Source organism: Mustela lutreola, chromosome X, assembly GCF_030435805.1.
Source record: "Mustela lutreola isolate mMusLut2 chromosome X, mMusLut2.pri, whole genome shotgun sequence".
Classification (NCBI taxonomy): domain Eukaryota; kingdom Metazoa; phylum Chordata; class Mammalia; order Carnivora; family Mustelidae; genus Mustela; species Mustela lutreola.
In genome coordinates, this window is record NC_081308.1 from 45,856,277 (window position 1) to 45,868,421 (window position 12,145).

Sequence of the window (12,145 nt, forward strand, 5' to 3'; positions counted from 1 at the left end):
ACTTAAACAACCTCCTACTTATGGTCATTTGGATTTTCTCCTGGTGATAAGTAGAAGACCTATAGGTTTAAGTAAATACATGAGATATAATTGGTTAGTTTTCAAAGATTAAGACATATGCTTAAAGATAACTGTGCTTAACATTAACATTTTTCATTAGAAGAATTTGAAAGGACTAAATTAGTGTATTCAGGGGGAAAATCTTGACCAGTAAAATATAAGGAGATACAGATGAGATAGGAATAAAATATTAGAGATATTCTCAAGTCCCAGGACCAGGAAATTTAACTGAGATGAGAATACAGTTAGAATCTCAGCCAAAGTGAGGGGTGGGAGTTTCATGTAAACCTGGAATGGATTGAGGTAAAATAACTAAACAGGATCAAGGCAAAATAACTAAGTCTTTGTATGCCCAAATTGTACACTTATGTTATTATTATAAGAGAACATAGACTGGGAGAAGATGGCATGCCTCCTTTGATGACACAGTTGATTTGATGGGAATTATTAGTTATTATAGCAGTCTGTTCTTCTTGCCTGTTGTTGCTGCCCAGGATAGTCAACTTGCTCAGAATTTATTGAATGAAAATATTTAGGAAATCTTGGACACACTATTTGGTGTTTTTTTTTTTTACTGTTATGCTAGTCACCATACAGTAAATCATTAGTTTTTGAGACTGTGTTTGATGATTCAATGTTTGCGTATAACACCCTGTGCTCCATGCAGTACATGCCCTCCTCAATACCTATCACTGGGCCAACACATCACCCCACTCCCCTCCCCTCTAAAACCCTCAGTTTGTTTCTTGGAGTCCACAGTATCTCATGGTTCGTCTCCCCCACCAATCGTTCCCCCCTTCATTTTCCCTTCTTTCTCCTAATGTCCACCATGCTATCCCCTATGTTCCACAAGTAATGAAACCATAGGATAATTAACTTTATCTGCTTGGTTTATTTCACTCATCAAAATCTCCTCCGGTGTGTATTTGGTTGTTTTTAAAGATTTTATTTATTTATTTGTCAGAGAGCTTGACAGAGAGAGTGCACAAGCAGAGGTAGCAGCAGAAAGAGGGAGAAGCAGGGTCCCCACTGAGCAAGGAGCCCAATGTGGAACTCCATCCCAGGACCCTGGGATCATAACCTGAGCCAAAGGCAGCCACTTAACCAACTGAGCCACCCAAGTAATTGGACACACTATTTGTAATATTTTGTTACCCCAACACTGTTGTAATACACACGCTATACACAAAATTTTAATTAATTTCTGACTTTTTTCCCTTGGGACTTATTTCCGGAAATTATGCTGTCAGGTTACATCCCATGACATATTGCAAAATTCAGCTGCAGGTTCTTCTTTTTATGACCAATGTCAAACAGCTTCTTCATGATTTATTTTCTCCAAACAAGGCTTAAGTTATGAGAACATTACAAGGAAGAAAATGTCCATTGTGCCTGGGAGTCTCAGTTAAGCGTCTGCCTTGGCCTCAGGTCATGATCCCTGGGTCTTGGGATCAAGCCCAACATCGGGTTCCCTGCTTAGCAGGGAGCCTGCTTCTCCTCCTCTCTCTACCTGCCACTTCCTCTGCTTGTGTGTGCATGCTCTCTCTCTCTTGCTCTCTCTCTCTCTCTCCCTGACAAATAAATAAAATAAAATGAAAAAGAAAATAGAATCCAGCAATACATGAAAAGGATAACACATCATGACTAAAGTGTCACTTTCCAAAAGGTAAGTGTGGCTTAACATTGAAAAACCTATCAATGTGATTCCTACATTCAAAAGAGGAGAAAAATCATATGATAATGAAATTAAGTGCAGAAAAACAATTTCACAAATTCAACAGCCATACATTATTTAATTTGAAAAACTCCTGTAAAACAAAGGGATAGAAGAAAATTGTTTGTTCTGGAATCCACACCAAAAATCTTAATTAATGGTAAATGAACAAGTGTTCTTCCTGAGACTTGGAATGTTGGGAATGACGCAAAATGGCTATTATCCCCACTTGTGTTCAAAAATATACGAAGAATCCTGGCTAGTGAAGTAGAGCAAAATCAATCAATCAATCATACTGAGAAAAAACGAATTAAAATGTCTTTACTCACAGATGATATAGTTATATGCATATACAATTCAAAAGGACCTATGAGCTCTTAGAATATATAAATGAGTTTAGCAAGGTCACAGTGTATAAGGCCAACATTTAAACACAAATCATTTTGTATAGATTAGCAATCAACAAATGCTTAAAAAAAAAAAAATCGAGCCCCGCAACTGGCTCTTTGCTTTCAGGGAGACTTCTTCCCCCCTAAACCCCACCTGCCTCTCTGCCTACTTGTGCTCTCTGTCTGTCAAATAAATACATGAATAGATAGATAGATAGATAGATAGATAGATAAATTTAGAACCATACTACACACAACAGTATTTAAAAGACAAAATACAAAGGAACCAGCCAAATGAAAGAACTACAAGGTCTCTGCAATGTAAACCACAAAATACTATTCGAAGAAATTTAAAAATTCAAATACCATATGATTTCACTCGTATATGGAATTTAAGAAACAAAACAAATGTGCAATGGGAAAAAGAAAGAGAGAGAGAGAGGCAAACCATGAAACAGATTCTTAACTACAGAGAACAAACTGCTGGTTACTAGATGAGAAATGGGTGAGGCGATGGGTGAAATAGGTGATGGCACAAAGCAGTGCACTTGTCATGATGATCACCGGGTTGGTATGGAAGTGCTGAATCATTGTATTGTACACTTGAAACTAATATTACACTCTTTGTTAACTGACTGGAATTTAAATAATTTTCTTTAATTCCAAATAAATACCATGTTCCTGTATTGGAAGAATCAGTTTTGTAAATATGTAAAAATTTCTCCAAATTCTCTACAAATCTTATGGAATGCCAGTAGACATTATAATATGTTTATTTTGATGGAGATTAGCAAGATGATCCTAAAATGGACATAGAAACACAAAGGAAGAAGCGCTAAGACAATCTTAAAGAAGAATAACAAACTGGAGGACTCACATTATCAGATAATAACACTTATTAGAAAATCATAGTAATTGGGGTGCCTGGGTGCCTCAGTGGGTTAAAGCCTCTGACTTCGGCTCAGGTCATGATTCCAGGGTCCTGGGATCGAGCCCCACATTGGGCTCTCTGCTCAGCAGGGAGCCTTCTTCCTCCTCTCTCTCTCACTGCCTCTCTGCCTACTTGTTATCTCTGTCTGTCAAATAAATAAAATCTTTTTTTAAAGAAAGAGAACCATAGTAATTAAGAGACTGTGAACTAGTACAAGAATAAAAACTAGACCAAATAAACAGGCTAGAGAATCCAGAAACACATGTACATATACACAATCACTTCATTTATGACAAGCTAGTATTACATTGCAGTGGGTAAAAGATTGCAGTGGTAAAAGATTTCATTGTGCTTTGTCTATTCCATATAGTTAGGGGAAAAGGAAAATCTTTACTCCTTCTGCATAATATACAAAAAAATCAATCTGAGAAGTATTTCTGATCTAAATGTGAAAAGTAAAATGATAAAGATTTTAGAGGAAAACATAGAAGAAAATGTCCATAACGTAGAGGACTGAATTTTTTAATACATTCTACTTCATGCTTGCATGCATTCATTCATTCATTCTTTTGTGGAGTTGACACATAATGTTCCATTACTTTCAGGTGTATAATAATATGATTGACAAGTTGATATAGTATGCTATGTTCACCACAAGTGTAGCTACCACCTGTCCCCATACATTGCTGTTACAATATCATTGCCTATATTCCTTGGGCTGTGCCTTTTATTCCCATGCCTTATTCATTCCACTACTGTATCTCTCATTCTTCTTCACCCATTTGCCCAACCCCCACCCCCCTCCTCTCTGGCAACCATCATTTTGTCCTCTGTATTTACAGGTCAGATTCTACTTTTTGTTTCTTTATTAATATTTTTACATTCCACTTATGGATCAAATCATGGTATTTGGCTTCCTCAGTCTGACTTGTTTCATTTCGCATAATACCCTTTAGATCCATTCATGTTGTCTCAAATGGCACCATTTAATCCTTTTATGGCTCTGTAATGTTCCATTTCATCTGCTTTACCCATTCATCTACCATATTTTGGCTATTGTCAATAATTCCACAATAAACATAGGCATAAATTAGTGTCTTTATATTCTTTAGGTAAATACTCAGTAGGGCAATTACTGGATCATATACCTTATTTTTATCTTTTTGTGGAAACTCCATACTGTTTTCCACAGTGACTGCACTGGATTGCATTCCTGCCAACAATGTACAAAGTTTCTCCTTGTCATATCCTTGTCAATATTTGCCATTTTTTGTCTTTTTTATTTTAGCCATTCTGACAATTGTGAGGTGATATTTCATTGTGGTTTTGATTTGCATTTCCCTGATGATCAGTATCATTCCATATGTCTGTTAGGCACCTGGAGATCTGCTTTGGAAAAATAACTATTGCTGTCTTCTGCCCATTTCTTAACTGGATTATTTGTTTTTGGGGTGTTGTTTGGTAAGTTCTTCATAGATTTTGGATAGTAACTCTTTTTTTAGTTATTATCCTCAGTTAACCAACATATAGTACATCATTTGATTTGATGTAGTGTTCAATGATTAGTTAGTTGCATATAATACCCAGTGCTCATCACAAAACATGCCTTCCTTAATACCTAACACCCAGTTACCTCATCCCCTAACCCCCTCCTTTCTGTAACCCTCAGTTTGTTTTCCAGAGCCCAGAGTCTCTCATTTTTTGTCTTCCTCTCTGATTTCTTCTCATTCAGTTCTCCCTAACTCTTTATCAGATATATCATTTACAAATATCTTGTCTCATTGGGTGGGTTGTCTTTTTGTTTTGTTGATGGTTTCCTTGAGTGCATAAAGGCTTTTGGCTGTGGTGTAGTCCCAATAGTTTATTTATTTATTTATTTATTTTGGTTTTCCTTGCCTGAGGAGACAGAAAAATGTTTCTACACCCAGTGACAAAGAAATCTTGAGAAAGAGGGACAAAGTTGGAGGTATCACAAATCTCAGATTTCAAAATATACCACAAATCTTTAGTAATCAAAACAGTATGGTACAGGTGCAAAAATAGACACATAGATCAATGCAACCTAATAGAAAACCCAGGAATAAACCCATGTTATTTGGTCAATTAAGGATAACAAAAACAGTGAAAATATACAACGGAGGAAGACAGTCTCTTCAACAACTGATGTTGGGGAAACTGGACAGCTATATGCAAAAGAAAAATGAGACTGGATCACTTTATTACATCATACACAAAAATAATCTCCAAGTAGATTAAGGACCTAAATAAGAGACCTGAAACTATAAAACTCCTAGAAGAAAACATAGTCAGTAATTTCCTTAATAGACTTTAAAAATTCCAGGTGGAAGGCCCTTTGTGCTTTCTTATTTTGTTTATAATTTGCAGTTTAACTACATTGTGGTCAGGTAGTATTTGTTTGTAACACTTACACTTTAAAGAATGAGACAAGATTTCATTTGTAACCTAATGAAAAATTTTTAAGCAAAAAATTTTAAGCAAAGTCCAGAGAGCTACAGGTACTTTTTCAAAAGTTTATGTAAGTGTATATGCAAGTTATACAAGATAAAAATTGATAATAATTTTAATTTTTACCATTAACACAAATTTCTATTTATCAAAAGATACTATTCAGAGAATTAACAGGTAAGCCACAGAATGAGATGCATGTTTGCAATACATGTCTGCAAAAACATTATTTCACTTAGGATGTATAAAGAATACTAAAAATAACAAAAACAAGACTGACAAATCAATAGCAAAAAAGACAATAATCTGTAATAAGTACTTTACAAAACAAGATTCCAAATAACTAAAAATTACATGAGAAAGTTCTTCATATCATTAGGCATCTAGAAATTAAGCCTATATTGATATACCTATGAAACATCCTCTGTGTCAACTTGGGTGGCTTAAATGAAAAAATAAATACCAAATCTTGATGAGAATGTGAGGAAAAATGAACTTTAATACACAACTGATGAGACTGCGTGTTGATATGACCTTTTGGGAATCTCCTTGGTAACATATAATAAAGCTGAATATATGCAATGTCCTATGACCTAGCAGTTTCTCACTAAGCAAATACTTAGAGAAATACATATAAATGAGTATAATTATCACCAAAAACATGTACAAGATTGTTTACATAGCACAATATATAATATGCCAGATGAAAAAGTACCCAAATGTTCATAATAGGTACAATTAATTAGTAAATATGCTCTATTCATATTATGGAATACAATGTAGCAGAACAGTGATAAGTAACTACCAGACCCAGGAGTATGGATAAAACACAGGAAAGCAGTGTTGAGTAAAAAAAAAAACTAATGAAAAAGGACTCTGTGCCATATGATTCCATTTACATAAATTTAAAATCAGACAAAACTAGACCATGGTGCTGAAGGTGAGGATTATGGTTACTTTTGCAAGAGAGCAGTAAGGATGACTGGGGAAGTGGCACAAGAGGGCCTAGGAGCTATGTAATATACTAACATTTGGCTCAGAGTGGGGATTACGTAAGTATGTTAACTTTGTTAAATTTCATGGAACAGTACACTTAGGACTTCTAAACTTTCCCATAACACTTCAATGAAAACATGTATGTAAAAAAAAATTGGGAGATGGAAGAGAGTGTAGCAAAGAACAACAGAGTCATCCTCCTGAAATCTGATCTTCCAGATCAGGGAATTTATGTCTCTGCCAAAATTTAAACATGCTATTAAAAATAATTGTAGATCCATGGAATATTACTCAGCCATGAAAAAATGAAATCTTGCCATTTGCAACAATATGAATGGAACTAGAGGGTATTATACTAAGCAAAATAAGTCAATCACAGAAATACAATTATCATATGATTTCACTCCTATGTGGAATTTAAGAAACAAAACACAGGAGCATAGAGGAAGGGAGGGAAAAATAAGACAAAATGAAATCAGAGAAAGACAAACCAAAAGAGACTCTTAACCATAGGAAACAAACTGAGGGTTGCTGGAGGGGAGGGGAGTGGGAGGATGGGGTAAGTGGGTAATGGGCATTAATGGGCATTAAGGAGGACATGTGATGTAATGAACACTGGGTTTAATATACAACTGATGAATCACTTAACTCTACCTCTGAAAGTAATTATATACTACATGTTAATTAACTGAATGTAATTAAGATAAAAATAATTGTAGATCCAAATCTGTATTGTTTGGATATTCTTTTTCCATAACAAATGAATTTTTGAGGAACTAATACCTCTTCAGTTACAGAAATTGTTAAGCAAAGAATCACCTCTTGTTTCCTTTCTGTTTATTTTATCATAGTCTAAGAAAATGAAATCTAATGCTTTTGTATATGAATAGATACGTATGGTATAAACATCATTGTTGCAAAATCATTTCCTTAAAATTATCTCCTTTTTTGCTGTTAGCTTTCTAATCTATGTATTTCATAAGAGAAAAAAAGAGAGACAAACCATAAAACATATTCTTAACTATAGAGAAAAAATTGAGAGATACTGAAGGGGAATTGGGCAGGGAGATGAGTTAAACGGATGACAGATATTAAGGAGGGCACTTGTGATGAGCACTGGGTGTTGAATGTAAGTGATGAATCACTAAATTCTACTCCTAAAACTAATTATTACACTGTATGTTAACTAACAGGAATTTTTTTTTTATTTGACAGACAGAGATCACAAGTAGAGAGGCAGGCAGGGTTGGGGGGGGAAGCAGGCTCCCTGCTGAGCAGAGAGCCCGATGCGGGGCTGGATCCCAGGACCCTGGGATCATGACCTGGGCCAAAGGCGGAGGCTTTAATCCACTGAGCCACCCAGGTGCTCCAACTAACAGGAATTTAAATAAAAATTTGAAACTACAAAAAAAGAGAGAGATGTCTGTATGTAATGATTTAATGTTCTTCCAGTTTTATTAATAACTAAATGACATACATTATTGTATAAGTTTAAGGCATGCATACTACAAATGTTAAATGAATTCAGTAAAGTTACAGAATACAAAATCAGTGTGCAGATCTGTTGTACTTCTGTATGTTAATAATAAAGTGATAGAAACAGCAATTAAGAGAACAATTCCAGGGATGCCTGGGTGGCTCAGTTGGCTAAGCATCTGCCTTTGGCTCAGGTTATGATCCTGGGATCAAGCCCTGCATTAGGCTTCCTGCTCAGTGGGGAGCCTGCTTCTCCCTTTCCTCCCTGCTTGTGCTCTCTCTTGTTATCTCTGTCTCTCTCCCTCTCAAATGAATGAATAAAATCTTTTTTAAAAAAAAAAGAAAACAACCCCATTTATAATTGTGTCAAAAATGATAAAATACCTAGAATAAACTTAACCAAAGAGATGAGAGACCTGTACTCTGAAAACAATAAAACAGTGATGAAAGAAATTGAACAAGACAACAAAAAATGGAAAGGCATTCCATGCTCATGGATTGGAAGACCAAATGTTCTTAAGATGTCTACATGACTCAAAACAATCTACAGATCTAATGCAAACCCTATCAAAATGCCAACAGCATTTTTCGCAGAACTAGAACAAAAAAAACTTAAAATTTGTATGGAACCACCAAAGACCCTGAAAAGCCAAAGCAATCTTGGTTTGGGGGGCAGGCAAAGCTGGAGGCATCACATTCCAAACTTGGAGTTATACTACAAAGTTGTAATAATCAAAACAGTATTGTAGTGACAGAAAAATACACACATACATAAATGGAACTGAATAGAAAAGCTATAATAAACCCACAATTATATGGTCAATTAATCTTCAACAAAGTAGAAAAGAACATGCAATGGGAAAAAGACAGTCTCTTCAACAAATGGTGTTGGGAAAACTGGACAACCATACACAAAAGAGTGAAACTGAATCACTTTCTTACACCATACACAAAAAAACCTCCTAAATAAAGACCTAAATGTGAGAACTGAAACCATAAAAATCCTAGGAGAGAGCCGAGGGAGTAATTTCTCTGATACTCGCCCTAGTAATATTTTTCTAGATAAATCTCCTGAGGCAAAGGAAACAAAAGCAAAGATAAACTGTTGGGAATACATTTTTTAAAAAAGTGTCTGTTCATATCATCTGCCCATTTTTTGATATGATTGTCTGTTTTGTGTGTGTTGAGTTTGAGTGTTTTGTGTGTTTGAGTTTGCTCTCTCGCCCTCTCTCTCTGATAAATAAATAAAATCTTTAAAAATAAATAAATAAATAAATAAATAAATAAATAAAAATAAAAAGGGAAGGACAATATGAAGGGGGCTGAGATTTTGATCACCAGAAATCAGCACAATGAAAACAAGTGAAATGAGTAATAGGCAGATGTTTTAAAGAATGGGGTGCCAGTTTTCAATTCTGTTTTGAACACCACATTACAAAAGAACTGTTTTTAAAAATAAAAAAGGATTGAAGGTAAAGAAAATAAAAGTAATAACTCAATCTTTGAATGACCCCCGGTTTGTTCCTGATAAACTTCAATCACATCTTCTTCCTCCATTCCCAGTTCTTTTAGAGTGTGATTATCATATTATATTCATTGGCACTCCCCGTCTTTAACAGTATGATTCTTTGAGTTTCTTGAGATGTGTTGTCATTTTCACCTTGAAGTGAATCTCACTGCTATCCTGTCCAGTGACTTTGAGTTTAATGTATTCTCCTTCCTTCTTATGCCCCAAGTGCTCAGTTTTAGGTATTGCTTCCTGGTCAGACATGGTGATGGTGGCTTCACCCAGGGTCTCTGCACAGCAGCAGCCTTAGGTAGTCAGAACCTCACTCCAAGGTTTAAAAACCCGTCTCTCTAAATGCATGTTTTTAAATAGACAATACATTGCATAACCATCCAATGTAAAAGGTAAGGGAAGAAAGAGCAACACAATAATCGTAATGGAAAAAGAAAGAGGTACTTAATAAAAGGTGTGAATCATTAGTAAATAGAAAATACAACTAATAAATTGAAAAGGTTGCTCTTTTTAAAAATACTTATGAAGAGTATCCACTAGTGTACATAATCTTGAGGAAAATGGAATAAGCCCAAACATATACACTGAAGTGTACATAATATTAAAAATGAACAAGACATTGATATTGAGTATTTTATGTAATTGAAAGTGAACACATTTTTGAACTCTAATGTTTTCAAAATATGGATGAAATGGTTTAGATACTAGGAAAACATATTTAATAATTCCCAGTGGCACCTAATTATGTAAACATCACAAAAACCATAGGAAAACTTGTGAAATTTGTCTGAGTTGTTCCTCAAAATTATTTACTTTTATTGTTTACTTGAAAGGTGATCAGAAGACATCTTAAGAATTCTTACCACAAAAAAAAAATTAACTACATGAGGGGCGCCTGGGTGGCTCAGTGGGTTAAGCCGCTGCCTTCGGCTCAGGTCATGATCTCAGGGTCCTGGGATCGAGTCCCACATTGGGCTCTCTGCTCAGCAGGGAGCCTGCTTGCCTTCCTCTCTCTCTGCCTGCCTCTCCGTCTACTTGTGATTTCTCTCTGTCAGGTAAATAAATAAAATCTTAAAAAAAAATCTAAAAAAAAAAAATTAACTACATGAAGTGATAGATGTGTTAACTACTTACGTTTATTTGTTAGTCACACTATAATGTAAATGTGGAAAAAATCATCATGTTGTACACTTTAAATATATACAATCATATTTCTGAATTATTCCTTAATAAAGGTTTGAAAAAGGACTTTTAGAAAAAAAATGTCTGACTTTTCTAGGTATATTTTTATCCCCCTTATTCTCCTTTTCTTCTCCCTCCCTGTCTCCGTTCATTTCTTCCTTTTTTTTTTACCATGTTCTAAAACACAGTATATATGAGTGTCACATTTTCCTATCAGAAATGAAGGCAATGACTCAAAACTAGTGTGATTATATAATTTATTATACAAACCACACGGTCAAGTGTGAGAAAAGACATTCATAATCACACTAGGGCTATAGGTGGAAATGGGGACAAATGGTTATCCTATTTAACCACTCACATTATTTTTTTTCTTTTTTTTATTATGTTGTTAGTCACCATAAAATGCATCATTATTTTTTGATGCAGTGTTCCAAGATCCATTGTTTATGTACAACACCCAGTGCTCCATGCAATACATGCCCTCCTTAATACCCACCACCAGGCTCGCCCATCCCCCTACCCCCCCCCCACCTCTAAAACCCTCAGATTGTTTCTCAGGGTCTGCAGTCTTTCATGGTTCATCTCCCCCTCCAATTTGCCTCAATTCACTTTTCCTTTTCTTCTCCTGTTGTCCTCCATGTTATTTCTTATGTTCCACAAGTAAGTGAAAGCACATGATAATTTACTTTCTCTGCTTGACTTAATTCACTCAGCAATATCTCCTCCAGTCCCACCCATGTTGATGCAAAACATGGGTATTCATCCTTTCTGATGGCTGAGTGATATTCTATTGTATACAAATATTCATAGCAGCAGTGTCCAGAAGAGCCAAATTGTGGAAGGAGCTGAGATGTCCTTCAACAGACAAATGCATAGAGAAAATGTGGTCTATATTAACCATTCACATTAGCACTAAAGTAAACCAAAGAAATATTTTTACACTTCTGCATAATAAAGAAAAAACAATCGTAGTACTGGAATTTCTATTTACTCAAGCAGTAACAAATGTGACATTACTGTGTTAATATCTTATATTCAGAATATTTTTCAAGTTGTTCTATTTAAATAATACTGATTTATAAATTTCTTTTATTTCAAAGTTGATTTGTGTGTTATTTGGATTTATAAGTAAAAGTGCACAGAGTTTTTGCCTTCATTTTTTTAAAATCATTTTTTAATTTATTTTCAGCATAACAGTATTCATTGTTTTTGTACCACACCCAGTGCTCCATGCAATCCGTGCCCTCTCCAATACCCACAACCTGGTTCCCCCAACCCCCCACTCCCCCCACCACTTCAAATCCCTCAGAATGTTTTTCAGAGTCCATAGTCTCCTCCCCTTCCAATTTCCCCCAACTCCCTTCTCCTAATTTATAACTACCTTTTGATAGATTCATTTCATTTAATAT

General features: G+C 35.2%; 1 pseudogene; it reads right to left on the reverse strand.

The window, feature by feature from the left end:
- Positions 1 to 9,511: 9,511 nt before the first annotated feature.
- LOC131820953 (small ubiquitin-related modifier 1-like) lies at positions 9,512 to 9,847 on the reverse strand (annotated as a pseudogene).
- Between the last annotated feature and the right edge of the window lie 2,298 nt (positions 9,848 to 12,145).